Here is a 14,778-nt window from a genome sequence, read left to right as displayed (position 1 = left end):
GTGGGATTCTCATTCTCCATTCCAAATTCTACAGATGCATGCAGGAGAATGGCACAGTAGCAGTGCTGCAGTCCCCCAAGCACATAGCCAAACCTATCATGGGGTTGAATCTTGCCTCATCAGTCTTTCTTCCTTTTTTCTACCTCTTTGTCCCACTCGAAATTCTATCTGTCTGAAAAATTGCTGACATCCCGATTCTATAAAACAATAAAATCATATCTGTTGTATGTCCCACCGTTTGGAAAAACGGGTCAGCAATCAAGCCATGCAGATTGTATCCATAGCATCCTTATGTGCTTAGACAACATTTTTCTGTTTCTACATGCGTCTTTTTTGTACACAATTCCCCGCAGTGTATGTTTAGGCTGCAGAATCCTGCCCTACATCCAACGCATAGGAAGAATACATTATGTTCTGCTGCTGTTGTCTTATTCTGTGTGATTAATTTCTTGATACTTCTGTTTCTGCTCCAACTTTGACAGAGTGCCTTGGTCGGCCTTGTTCGGGTTAGGCAGAGGGCAGAATATCAATTACACACCCTGTTGTGCCTCAGGAGGGGGAGAGGAAAAGTGATGCCCTATATCAGAAAAGGAAGCCTTCTGGTGGGGACGGGAAATGTGGTGAACCATGGCAGAGAATGGTCTCTACACACATACACACACACACGCACACAACACACACTGACACGGAAGCTCTTACACTCACTCTGGGATGCCTGGGAACCTGGAGTGCAAGCGCCAGGTGCTGGATGGACCTTTCTGCTTGTGACAAATAGCATGGGGAAGGAAAACTTACAGGCCCCATTGAACTTTAGTATTGCTTTCATTTCTTCGTCATGTTCCCACAGAGATGAAATGGGATAGTCTTTTTTTACGGCTGTCATCCCAGTTGTGACTGGTGGATAAACTGCCTTGGTTTCTCCTGTTCCTCTCTCTTCCTCTCTCTTCCTCTCTCTTCCTATTTCTTCCTCTCTCTTCCTCTCTCTTCCTCTCTCTTCCTATTTCTTCCTCTCTCTTCCTCTCTCGTCCTCTTTCTTCCTCTCTCTTCCTCTCTTCCTCTCTCCCTCTCTCCCTCTCTCTTCCTCTCTCTTCCTCTTTCTTCCTCTCTCCCTCTCTCTCTTCCTCTCTCTCTCCCTCTCTCTTCCTCTCTCTTCCTCTCTCTTCCTCTCTCGTCCTCTTTCTTCCTCTCTCCCTCTCTCTTCCTCTCTCTTCCTCTTTCTTCCTCTCTCCCTCTCTCTTCCTCTCTCTTCCTCTCTCTTCCTCTCTCTTCCTATTTCTTCCTCTCTCTTCCTCTCTCGTCCTCTTTCTTCCTCTCTCTTCCTCTCTTCCTCTCTCCCTCTCTCCCTCTCTCTTCCTCTCTCTTCCTCTTTCTTCCTCTCTCCCTCTCTCTCTTCCTCTCTCTCTCCCTCTCTCTTCCTCTCTCTTCCTCTCTCTTCCTCTCTCGTCCTCTTTCTTCCTCTCTCCCTCTCTCTTCCTCTCTCTTCCTCTTTCTTCCTCTCTCCCTCTCTCTTCCTCTCTCTCCCTCTCTCTTCCTCTCTCTTCCTCTCTCGTCCTCTTTCTTCCTCTCTCCCTCTCTCTTCCTCTCTCTTCCTCTTTCTTCCTCTCTCCCTCTCTCTTCCTCTCTCTTCCTCTCTCTTCCTCTTTCTTCCTCTCTCCCTCTCTCTTCCTCTCTCTTCCTCTCTCTTCCTCTTTCTTCCTCTCTCCCTCTCTCCCTCTCTCTTTTCCTCTCTCTTCCTCTTTCTTCCTCTTTCTTCCTCTCTCTCCCTCTCTCCCTCTCTCTCCCTCTCTCCCTCTCTCTTTTCCTCTCTCTTCCTCTTTCTTCCTCTTTCTTCCTCTCTCTCCCTCTCTCTTCCTCTCTCTTCCTCTCTCGTCCTCTTTCTTCCTCTCTCCCTCTCTCTTCCTCTCTCTTCCTCTTTCTTCCTCTCTCCCTCTCTCTTTTCCTCTCTCTTCCTCTTTCTTCCTCTCTTCCTCTCTCTTCCTCTCTCTTCCTCTCTTCCTCTCTCTTCCTCTCTCTTCCTCTTTCTTCCTCTCTTCCTCTCTCTTCCTCTCTCTTCCTCTTTCTTCCTCTCTCCCTCTCTCTTTTCCTCTCTCTTCCTCTTTCTTCCTCTCTCTTCCTCTCTCTTCCTCTCTCTTCCTCTCTTCCTCTCTCTTCCTCTCTCTTCCTCTCTCTTCCTCTCTCCCTCTCTCTTTTCCTCTCTCTTCCTCTTTCTTCCTCTCTCTTCCTCTCTCTTCCTCTCTCTTCCTCTCTTCCTCTCTCTTCCTCTCTCTTCCTCTCTCTTCCTCTCTCCCTCTCTCTTTTCCTCTCTCTTCCTCTTTCTTCCTCTCTCTTCCTCTTTCTTCCTCTCTTCCTCTCTCTTCCTCTCTCTTCCTCTTTCTTCCTCTCTTCCTCTCTCTTCCTCTCTCTTCCTCTTTCTTCCTCTCTCCCTCTCTCTTTTTCTCTCTTCCTCTTTCTTCCTCTCTCTTCCTCTCTCTTCCTCTCTCTTCCTCTCTTCCTCTCTCTTCCTCTCTCTTCCTCTCTCTTCCTCTCTCCCTCTCTCTTTTCCTCTCTCTTCCTCTTTCTTCCTCTCTCTTCCTCTCTCTTCCTCTCTCCCTCTCTCTCTTCCTCTCTCTTCCTCTCTCTTCCTCTCTTCCTCTCTCTTCCTCTCTCCCTCTCTCTTTTCCTCTCTCTTCCTCTTTCTTCCTCTCTCTTCCTCTCTCTTCCTCTCTTCCTCTCTCTTCTCTCTCCCTCTCTCTTTTCCTCTCTCTTCCTCTTTCTTCCTCTTTCTTCCTCTCCTTTATTCTCTCTTCCTTGTATTGCTCCATGCTGCTAAACTTTACTGGACATCAATAGCCACAGCTATTGTAGTTGTCATGGTTTTATAGACTCTGTGTTTGACAGCATCACAGAAATCTCTGTTTGACAGGATAGATAGCACTGTAAACTCTCATTGTTCACATCTCAAAAAGGCCAGGGACCAAACAGTCTTTTCAATATCAAATAGCCTTTTCATTAATAAAAACACAGTAGTGACTGTTATGCTTTTACACTTGAATACAAGCGAATAAACAACACTTTCCATCAATAAAAGTAAAGGTAACAGGTATTATGGATCGCTTCTCCATTTTTAATTTAACACAGGCTCGGTGGCGTTCCCCCCTACCAGGACCTGCCAATCTTGCGAGTCCCCTGCGGTGTCCGTGCCCTGGCCCCCCATGGCAGTAGTATCGGTGCTGTCGTGTCCAGCATCGGCCCTAGGTGGTGATGAGGTCCTCCCCCATTAGTGAGCAACAGGCAGCGAGGGCCTGGGCCAGGCAGCCGGCGTTGTCCTCGTTAGTGTCCTCATTAACGAGCAGTGGGATTCCTAATTAAACAGCTCAGTAGCTGGTAAGTGCCCTCCCTCTATTCTCCCTGGGGCAGAACCTGAGTGGGGGAGTAGTCAACCCCCCCCTCCCCTCACACACACCTCTTTCTCACCCCTTACCGTCTCCATACTTTTGGTCCTTTTGGTAAAATAGATCCATGCTGTTAGTGCCATGCTGTTCCAATTCCAGTGTTCACAGAGATCTTGGCTTGATGATATTTTCACATGGTGACCATGTGACTGCTTTGGTTTGAGGGCAAAAAAACACACAGAGACATTGTAAAGACACTCACACTCACATAAAAATTATGAAGACACTCACACTCACATAAAAATTATGAAGACACTCACAGAAATATTATAAAGACACTCACACTCACAGAAACATTATAAAGACACTCACATAAACATTATAAAGAAACTCACAGAAAAATTATAAAGACACTCACAGAAACATTATAAAGACACTCACAGAAACATTATAAAGACACTCACAGAAACATTATAAAGACACTCACAGAAACACTATAAAGACACTCACAGAAATATTATAAAGACACTCACAGAAACATTATAAAGACACTCACATAAACATTATAAAGAAACTCACAGAAACATTATAAAGACACTCACACTCACATAAACATTATAAAGACACGCACATAAACATTATAAAGACAATCAGATAAACATTATAAAGACACTCACAGAAACATTATAAAGACACTCACAGAAACATTATAAAGACACTCACAGAAACATTATAAAGACACTCACACTCACAGAAACATTATAAAGACTCACACACACACAAATCCACCTTCCACTATTTCCTGGTTAGATGCAAGCGGCAACTGTCAGAGTGACAGACAGATACCTTAAGATGCTGAAACACCCACCCACACCTAGATACCCATTCTTATGATCAGTGCAACATCAGTGTCCCGGGTTGTTCCTTGTTAACAAGGATCCCGTAGGCAGAGCAGAGCAGAGAAGAGCTGGGTCACCTCCAGGAGAGCCGATGTTGCTTATTTGAACCCCTCATCCGTCTTGTGCTGGCGATGGGGCAATGTGTCTCCCATGTCTAACAGGTGAGCACAGCCAAGTATTACAGGACAAGGCCCCGTTGGACCCCTATGGGAGCTCAGCAAGCAACACACAACCAGCTGCACAGCAAAAAATAGACACAGGGACTCAACGGAAAAGCTCCTGAACAAGGACAACAAAAAAACAAGCAAGTTATTTAGATTTTTAGTGAAGCGTCATTAGAAATACCTGCGCGTGGTTGTTCACAGTGGTAGGAAGTCATTCATTGTTACACAGAAATTCTACAATAAATAAAATGAAACAGCATCTGATTGAAGCAGTGGTGTAGTGTTTTGAGCATAGCAGTTGAATTCCTGTGTCGAGGGGTATGGTAAGGTTTCGAAATATGATATATTATATCACACAGAAAAAGTAATTGGCTCAGTCCTTACAAGTACCTGTGTTAGATTTCTCATCTTCACTTAGCAGAGTGCACTAAGCCTTGTTCTCCCTGGTGCTAATCCCTGGCAGGAAACAGCTTTCAGGGGATTAACATCAAGGGGGAAAGTATCACTTGTCGGCGGTAGAGAAGGGGGTGGGGTGATGATGTGTATTCCTTCGCCCCTCTTTTCTTTACTGCATGACTCCGAAGTGTTTCCTAAATGCCAGTTAACCACACAGTTTGACACTCTCGGTTGAGCGCGCTGGAAATCTTTGACCTCGCCAGATCTCCCCTCTGTAAATCCTCTGTAGACATGGTTGAACTCCTGTAGTCCCTGTAGAGATCCACTGGGTTAAAGCTGCTGAATAAACCTCTTCATCACACTAGCTTGCCTTGGTTTTAACCCTTTGCAATGAACTCTCTTGGCATTTTCTGGATCATGTGGGTGATACAGTGTCCCAAATTGCCAATATCTCTCTGTATTGCTGTGTGATGAGGGCGATTTTGGTAAAGTCAAAATCATAAGAACATTGGTTTTCACTAGGTTTCAAGGTTAACAATCTATATTTTATTTTTACCTTTATTTAAACAGGCAAGTCAGTTAAGAACAAATTCTTATTTTCAATGATGGCCTAGGAACAGTGGGTTAACTGCCTGTTCAGGGGCAGAACGACAGATTTGTACCTTGTCAGCTCGGGGGTTTGAACTTGCAACCTTCGGGTTACGAGTCCAACACTCTAACCACTAGGCTACCCTGCCACCCTATAGTAGGTCTTTGTAAATTATTTTGTTTAAAAAAACACATGGGAAGCTCCAACATCTTTCCAATTTGCATCCATACTTTATTGGACTGGAAACCATTCAACATATTAATGTGCCAACATAACAAATGACTGATTATTGTTTTTGTAGCAAAACAACAGTTTGAGGTATGGATGTAATTCTTCAGAAAGTTCAAAGAGGAGACATGACATATTCAAATGAATATAGAAAACATACCTACAGGAAGCCCACCTGCCATACTGAACCCTCATAATACCTTTGGGATTATTTTGCACGGAGCTGAGAATAAACCAGTGCCAAGAAATCTGGAGGAACCCATTTCCTGCTGCACACATCCTTCCTGACAAGTTTTCGAAAAGGCAAATGTAACTTCCCCTGTTCAGTTCTTTTTTGCACCGCTACAAACATTCCAGTGTTTTTGTCTTTGGTTCCATTTCCCCAAAACAGTGGGCTCCTCAATAAGTGCATGGAGAGATGAAAGTGAAGCACCTCCTAGCAGGGATCAAAATTTCCCTTTTCCCCGACGCTACGGAAATTCCCGCTGGTCCTGACGGTGTTGTAAATACCCAGGATAAAAGAGTGCTTGGTCTGCTTGATGTTAGCACTCCCATTAGACAGCCAACATTGTCAGTTCTGTTGGTCTCATGTTTGAATCTGAAAATTCTTACTAATCCTTTGTCTCTGGTACTCTCCTAATACTATCAAGCTTTGCAGGCTTCGATCAGAAGAAATTCCCAAAAAGGAATAATCTGAACAGGCTGAATGAATAAAGGCATGTGGTCTTTTGGGGAAATGATGTATTACTGAACACCAAAGGTTACCTCTTGTGTATTGCTTAGCTAGTCTTAAACGTTATGCCTTCCATTATTCAGGTTGTTTTGGGAGGGTTGGCACTATTGAGGGATTTCATACAGAGGAAGATGAATAGATAATGTTATTCAGAAGACTAACAATGCAGGTGGGCATAAAAGACAGAACTACACAACTGTGGGAGGTCCATAAGAAAGTGAACAGTGTGGTCTCAACTTTTAATGGGTCATTGGAGGTTTGGCGTGATATGCAAAACCAAGGAGGGATAAATTATTATGTCTGACAAATACCTCAGCAGAGAGCAAGTTTGTCGGTGGGATCTGATGACTTTTATATTTGTGGTAGTATACTACATTCTGAACACCCCATCATGCACAATGCTCATTCCTGCCTCAGGGCCTGTTCAGTGACTGGCTCTACTGTATAATACATGATCATCTTTATGTGATATGCCAACAACAATTATCTTCTCATGATTCATCTATCTCTTATTAACCATTGCTGGAAAACCTATTGACAACATTTATATGCACACAGGTCATTTCAGTCTCATCTGAGTAAACTATGATGACTTTGGTTGCAATCGTTTTAGCCATTTTATTCTTTGTCAACATCCTATATGGCTGACCTTCCTCGCTGTGTTAAGGATGACACACAGGCCTGTGTGATGGACAGTCACCGCATTGGCATTTCCCAGCACTCACTATTTTGAGGGGAGATGGGCGTGAGATTATTTCTGCATTTGTCTGTTTGTTACATTGCTCCCTTTATTCCACATGTACTGTAGCTACCAGACTCCCAGAAGGAATCCATGTTGTTACTAGACTCCCAGAAGGAATCCATGTTGTTACCAGACTCCCAGAAGGAATCCATGTTGTTACTAGACTCCCAGAAGGAATCCATGTTGTTACTAGAGTCCCAGAAGGATTCCATGTTGTTACCAGACTCCCAGAAGGAATCCATGTTGTTACTAGACTCCCAGAAGGAATCCATGTTGTTACTAGACTCCCAGAAGGAATCCATGTTGTTACTAGACTCCCAGAAGGAATCCATGTTGTTACCAGACTCCCAGAAGGAATCCATGTTGTTACCAGACTCCCAGAAGGAATCCATGTTGTTACTAGACTCCCAGAAGAAATCCATGTTGTTACCAGACTCCCAGAAGGAATCCATGTGGTTACCAGACTCCCAGAAGGAATCCATGTTGTTACTAGACTCCCAGAAGGAATCCATGTTGTTACCAGACTCCCAGAAGGAATCCATGTTGTTACCAGACTCCCAGAAGGAATCCATGTGGTTACCAGACTCCCAGAAGGAAGCCATGTAGTTACTAGACTCCCAGAAGAAATCTATGTAGTTACTAGACTCCTAGAATAAATATATGTAGTTACTAGACTCCCAGAAGAAATCTATGTAGTTACTAGACTCCTAGAAGAAGTCTATGTAGTTACTAGACTCCCAGAATAAATCTATGTAGTTACTAGACTCACATAAGAAATCTATGTAGTTACTCGACTCCTAGAATAAATCTATGTAGTTACTAGACTCCCAGAAGAAATCTATGTAGTTACTCGACTCCTAGAAGAAATCTATGTAGTTACTAGACTCCCAGAAGAAATCCATGGGGGCATAAATGCATCTCAAGCAGAAGGCCTTTGCCGAGGTCAGGATCAGCAGCTTACACTGGATCAATGAGCTAATCATTACATTTCACTCCAGCACCCCACTACACCCCGGCTGACGCCCTCCTCCTACTCCCCTTCCTTTCCATCTTTCCTTAAAGCTAGAATGCACATTTGTTTGGACTTACTGTATAAATGAATGATATGTACCCATTGATTCTTGAAGAATATAACGTATAAGTGCCTCATGAGCTTAGTTCAACTGTCGTACCCTTCAGAACCCAAAATACAAGCTTGTTTTACTGCAATGTTTGTAAACAACATACATGTAAACAAACACTTTATAACCTCAAAACATGGTTAACACTATAATTTTGATATAATGGACGGTCAGTTCATGCATCCCATAGCTCTGTCTATGAATTTAAGAGTGGTACTTTTCTCGTTTTTTAGCAAAACAGAGGCAGGGTGCCTGCTTTGTTATTGTTTCAACTGCAATTCTATCTTTGATTCCTCTGCTGAAAGACTGATGTTTCCTCTCACCTCTTTTACCCCTGCTTTTTTACTCTGTGTGCGGCTGCATATGTGGTAAAAAGCTCTGCAGCTCCACAGTACTTTAACTTTCATGTGTACCTCCAGCCTTACTTTCTTGGGTGACTTCATCTACTGTGATGAATGTGATACTGGGACCATATTCTGTTACCCTGCATTATTTATTGCTTTGGTAGATTTTCTTAATCAGGGTGACTTACGATTTCACACATTTTGCAGCTTTTGAGCAGCTGAGGCATCTCAATAACACCAACCATTCACTGCAAGGCCTTGGAGAGAGAGAGAGAGAGAGAGAGAGAGAGAGAGAGAGAGAGAGAGAGAGAGAGAGAGAGAGAGAGAGAGAGAGAGAGAGAGAGAGAGAGAGGAAGAACAAGAGGAACATACTGTACAAGGAGGCTTAAAGATGAGCAATAGAGAAGGGGGTGTTGAAACTCACAGCTATAGATGTCATCTTGTCCTTTCGTTCTGCTTGCTTCAACATGGTTTGATGAACACTTGATTTGTCGTCAAAGTGGCATAGAATACATTTATTCTCTGATGGTTTATATAGTGAAGGAATCAGTGCATCTTCATTATAATTCAACTTTTTTTTTCATAGAACTGAGAGTTAGACTTGGCTATGTTTTGAAAAACTGAATGAATATTTGATCCTTTGAAAAGGGCTACCTTAAAGGGAGAATCCACTCAAAATCTATCTTTTGGTATTTTTTTCATTAGTCCAATGTTGATACATTCCCAAAATTGTCACAGGCTACATCATCATGATGATGCGATATCTAGAAAACTTGACTGCTGACATGCAACATATTTTGGCCCTCTATCAACAGTGGACTAGTTTTAAAAAATACCCTTAAATGCAGTGGCAGTTCATTTGTGATTCATGTGATTTTATTCTGTGACCATGATAATGAATCATTTTCCATGGTTGTGAGATGTAATTACCTTCATATTTAATAGTCCTCTGACCGAGATCTGATAAAACATTTCCTTAACATTACAAAGTATGGTTTGGAAATGTTTCATTTTGCTGACTGCCTTTCCAATGAGGGATGACTACTGCTAATATCACAGAAAGCATCTGGTAAACTACTTACCTTACTTTTGCACTGTAGCTGACTAAATAAAACCGATAGACCCCTTTTGCAACATATTACAATATCGAGGTCAACCATACGTCACTGCAAGGTTTTCTTACTCCCCTGGAATGAGCTCATGACCTTTAAAGTATGCTAGATTAGCAAAGCTGTCAAGGACACAAAGCCTTGAGGTAAGCATAGCTGCACCATTAGAAGACACACTATTTGGTTGCTTTATTTAGCAGGTGGAGTTTATTCCCAGTCATCAAATCCCACTTGAAGAGAACAGCTGACGTAGCTGAAACGGTGGGAGACCAAAATAAGCTCCATCAACAGAACTGATAATATTTCATATCCCCTGGTCCTCTTTTTTTGTGTTTTTTTTGTACTCTCCCTAATTCTAGGAGGAGAGCCTATTTTTCAGACCCAATCCTTACCTCACACGACCTCTAGCTACAAAACAAGTCACTCCCGGAAGAAGCTGTATTCCACCTAGTCAGAACCAGCTGGTCATGAAGTGGGATTGTTTCCTAGATCAAATGGAAAGCGGGGCTGTCTCCCAGGGTTGTTTGTAGCTCTCCTGTAAAAAAATGAAGTTCTGTTGGGAGTAACAGAAAGTGACGACCATGAAAAGAAGTCTCTCATTAATCAAGAAGCCGACCCGGCTAACAATACAGGGAAAGGTTTTTCAATGATTTGGTGGCATTGTCAAACGTGTTGGATTGCTGTGCAGATCTGTTTTCAGCTATTACATGCACTTTTTTAAAACTAAATTCACAATGTGTGTCTGCTGATTATGCGGATTATGTTAATTCTATGTCTATATGTTACAAGGCTACCAGGCTTCACTTGCTTGAGTTGTCAACTAACGTGACTTCAATGTGAAATAAACAAAAAATGGATTTAAGTTAAAAGTTTGATTAAAAAAAAGATGGAATTAATTTATGTAAAGGACTTTTTGCAAATCCATATTGATTCAAAGTGATCACATTTGTTGTTGTTGTTGAAATGACATGTAAACAATGTTGATTTAACCAGCTTTTGTCCAGTGGGATGGCACTTTCCACAATCATTCCTAAAGCTGCTTCATGGCAATGCTTTTGATCAATATCATGGATGTTAAATGGTTAGCAGGGCTGTAATCTAAGGAGAGTGCAAATGGTTGGCTCTCATTGGACTTTGGGACAATAGCTCCTGTTAGCAGGTGGATAGACAGCACTAAGTAGCACACTGAATCCTTATTAAGGTCACCAAAAATGCCGAAATTTCAATCCCCAACTACAACATTTTCCGTCAAGATAGAACTGCCAAAGGGGGCGGAGTTGCAATCTACTACAGCGGAAGCCTGCAGAGTCCTGTCATACTATCCAGGTCTGTGCCCAAACACTTGTACTTTTAAAAATCCACCTTTCCATAAATAAGTCTCTCACTGTTGCCGCTTGCTATAGACCCCACTCAGCCCCCAGCTATGCCCTGCACACCATATGTGAAGTGATTGCGCCCCATCTATCTTCAGAGTTTGTACTGTTAGGTGATCTAAACTGGGATATGCTTAGCACCCCCGGCCATCCTACAATCTAAACTAGATGCCCTCAATCTCGCACAAATGGTCAAGGAACCTACAAGGTACAACCCTAAATCCGTAAACTTTGGCACCCTCATAGATATCATCCTGACCAACTGCCCTCTAAATACACCTCTGCTGTCTTCAACTAGGACAGTGGTTCTTAACCTTGTTGGAGGTACTGAACCCCACCAGTTTCATATGCGCATTCACCGAACCCTTCTTAACTGGAAAAATACAATATGATTTTTTTCAAATTCAAAACATAGGTATATATTTCACTGGTGCACAAAATGAACCGTGCATCAACATCACTGTGTTCAAAGAACAAAATCATCAAAACATGATTTTCACACAAAAACAAAAACATAATATTTACTGCAAATCAGTGTGACTTCTGCTTTTCAGAGACCAGTAATAAAGTCTGTTCCTTTTCTTTGTTTTAATGTCCAGCATCCTCGAAGAGGATTGCTCGTCGCAAACATATGTTGTAACTGTGTGAAAATCTCCAGAGCTTTCTTAGCAATAAAAGGGTACGTTACCATTTGTTGACACCAAAACGTTGAAAGCATTGTTGTTCTGAAGAGTTGCTGTTGAACCTGGCTCTACTGAATGTCAATGATTTCCTCGAGGTATTCATCATTGACATCTGTTGTCTCAACACTAAATGTGAACGGCTGTCTCACCCATGCTGGATATAACTCTCTTGTAGGGAAGTATCCCTCGAGAGACTTTGCAAGCTCATCTAAGTGCGTGGCAATTGCTTGTTTCAGTTCCGCGGGTACAGAAATGTCTCCGATTCCAGATACATCTACGATCTTACTTACACAGTTGTCCAGCAGGGGAAAAGTTTGCGAAGTTATCATTCTCTGTTCGTCGTTTCCATAACGGTAGCTTTTTTTTTAAAAAAGCCTTCAGGTTTTCCTCCGCTTCGATCATGTTGACACCACCGCCCTGCATCTTTTGATTGAGATGATTGAGAGCTGCGAAGATATCAGCCATGTACGCTAAAATGAGAATGAACTCAGAATTTTTTAAGCAAAATGCATGACAATGTTGGTGCTCTTGCAAAAACAGGGCTAATTCCACACGCATGGCAAAAAATTTCGATTCAGCACCTGTCCCCGGGATAACCATCAAACGTTAGAATAGTACAGAAGTACATCGAATTCAAAGCCCATTTCTTTACACAGCTCACTGAAGATGTGGTGCCTCAGAGCACTAGTTCGCACATAGTTCACGCATTCCACTACAATTTTTAATACTTCTGCCAGTTTTGGAGGCAAGGTTTTTGTTGCCAACGCGTGCCTGTTTAGAATACAATGCGTAACAATGATGTGTGGTGCATCGGCTTTCACTAGAGCACCAAAACCAGATTTTCTTCCCAGCATGACTGGAGCTCCGTCCGAACAAACTGCAGAAACCATATTCCACGAAAGATTTGTCTTTGAAGAAGTCATCCACAAGTTTCTTCACATCGGCTGCCTTAGTTGTTGTTGTAAGAGGCTTACAAAATAAAAAATATTTCATCACGCCGTCTTTCACATAGAGCACGAATACAGCAAGCTGGCTTAGATTGGAAACGTCTGTGGTCTCGTCGAGTTGAAGGCTGAATTTTGCCGGGCTTGAAATCAGATCTGCAACTACTTGTGTCTTTGTCTTTGCTCATGTCCTCTATTCTATCGCTGATGGTGTCATTTGAAAGAGGAATTTGGGATAACTTAACTTCAGCCTCTTTTCCCAGCATGATATTTGCCATCTTCAACACAGCTGGTGAGTGTTTCACCAATGGTGTGCGGTTTCCCCTGCTTTGCGATCAGGTAAGCAACTTCGTAAGATGCTGTGAGGATCGGTTTTGTTGATGGGTACAAAGCCGAGAACAGGCAGAGTAGCCTTTTCATCGAATCTGGCTCTCTTCACCTTGAATTCAGCGAGTGTTGTGTTCTTGTATTTTCCATCTCCATGCAGCTTAAGGAAGTGTTCTCTTAGTTTTGCCGGTGCTAGACTAGATTTGCTCAACTTGGCAATGCAAATCATACAGTTAGGACGCTGACTCCCATCACGTTCCGTTATACATGTGAATCCATATTGTACATATACCTCCGACCACTTTCTTTTTTTGCTCGACATAGTAAGTATGAAGGGATTAAAATATTAAGAAAGAAATCACGACAGTCACAAGTCGACGACTGAGCGCACCAAATTCCCTGCAGCACAGATAGGCCAAGCGATGTAGCGTGATCACCTGCAGCCAATGATGGCCAAGAGGGGCGAGTCATCACGAATCATATGAGTCGGATGTGTGTCTTGACCTCCGCCGAACCCCTGAGACTGACTCACCGAACCCCTGGGGTTCGATCGAACCCAGGTTAAGAACCACTGAACTAGGATCTCAGCACTAACTTCTCATTGCCTGCATCCATAATGGGCCCGCGGTCAAATGACCACCCCTCATCACTGTCAAACACCCCATGAAACCCTTCATCGAGCAGGCCTTTCTAATCGACCTGGCCTGGGTATCCTGGAAGGATATTGACCTCATCCCGTCAGTAGAGGATGCCTGGTTGTTCTTTAAAAGTGCTTTCCTCACCATCTTAAATAAGCACGCCCCGTTCAAAAAATGTAGAACTAAGAACAGATATAGTCCTTGGTTCACTCCAGACCTGACTGCCCTTGACCAGCACAAAACATCCTGTGGCGTACTGCATTAGCATCGAATAGCCCCCAAGATATGCACATTTTCAGGGAAGTCAGGAACCAATATACACACCACTCGCTCCAACTTCCGGGTTGGAGCGATTGGTCGCATCGGCACTTCGCTCCCGCAGGTAGTATAACTTTTTCATTACATTTCATTACATTTCATTATAGCACAACGGTTTGATTTGTCTAATCTTGTCTAATCTTAGCAATTTCTTCTCAGCTAGCTACATAGCCGTCTTTGTATCAAAGATAATTGCGTAATTATCGTATTTCGCCGTCCTAACGTAGTCTTCACTAGCAGGCTAGCTAACGTCCACTGATTAGCTGCACTGGAGAAACTATTACACTCAACTGAACGACTTGATTAGTGTAGTGTTAGCTAGCTACATAGCTGTCTTTGTATCTTCGTATCCAAGATAATTGTGTAGTTTAGGTTTAGAGTGTGTAGTCTTAGAGTGATTATCTTAATTTACCGAGGTTAGCTAGCCAGCTATTTGTCGTCCTTAACGTAGGAGACACTGCTAGCTAGCCAACAGCTAGCCAACAGCTAGCCGACGTCTACCGAATAGACTCACAACCCGGTCGCATTCACAGGTAGTATCACATTTTCATTTCATTACAGTACAACGGTTTGATTTGTTTGATCGTAGCTAGCTACATAGCTAGCTACATAGCCGTCTTTGTATCAAAGATAATTGTGTAGTCTAGAGCGATTTTCTAGGTTCGCTAGCCAGCTATTGTCGTTCTTTTAACGCAACGTAACGTAAACAACACTGCTAGCTAGCCAGCTAGCCCCCGAATAGCAACACTGCAGAAACTATTACACTCAACGGAACGACTTGATTAGTGTAGTGTCAACA

The 14,778-nt window shown here is 42.8% G+C and overlaps 1 pseudogene; it reads right to left on the bottom strand.

The window, feature by feature from the left end:
* Positions 1-970: 970 nt before the first annotated feature.
* LOC123993859 lies at positions 971-2,557 on the bottom strand (annotated as a pseudogene).
* Positions 2,558-14,778: the final 12,221 nt, after the last annotated feature.

The sequence above is a fragment of the Oncorhynchus gorbuscha genome, linkage group LG13, assembly GCF_021184085.1.
Source record: "Oncorhynchus gorbuscha isolate QuinsamMale2020 ecotype Even-year linkage group LG13, OgorEven_v1.0, whole genome shotgun sequence".
Classification (NCBI taxonomy): Eukaryota; Metazoa; Chordata; class Actinopteri; order Salmoniformes; family Salmonidae; genus Oncorhynchus; species Oncorhynchus gorbuscha.
Note: the sequence above shows the minus strand (reverse complement) of the source record. Positions and strands in the feature narration are given on the sequence as shown.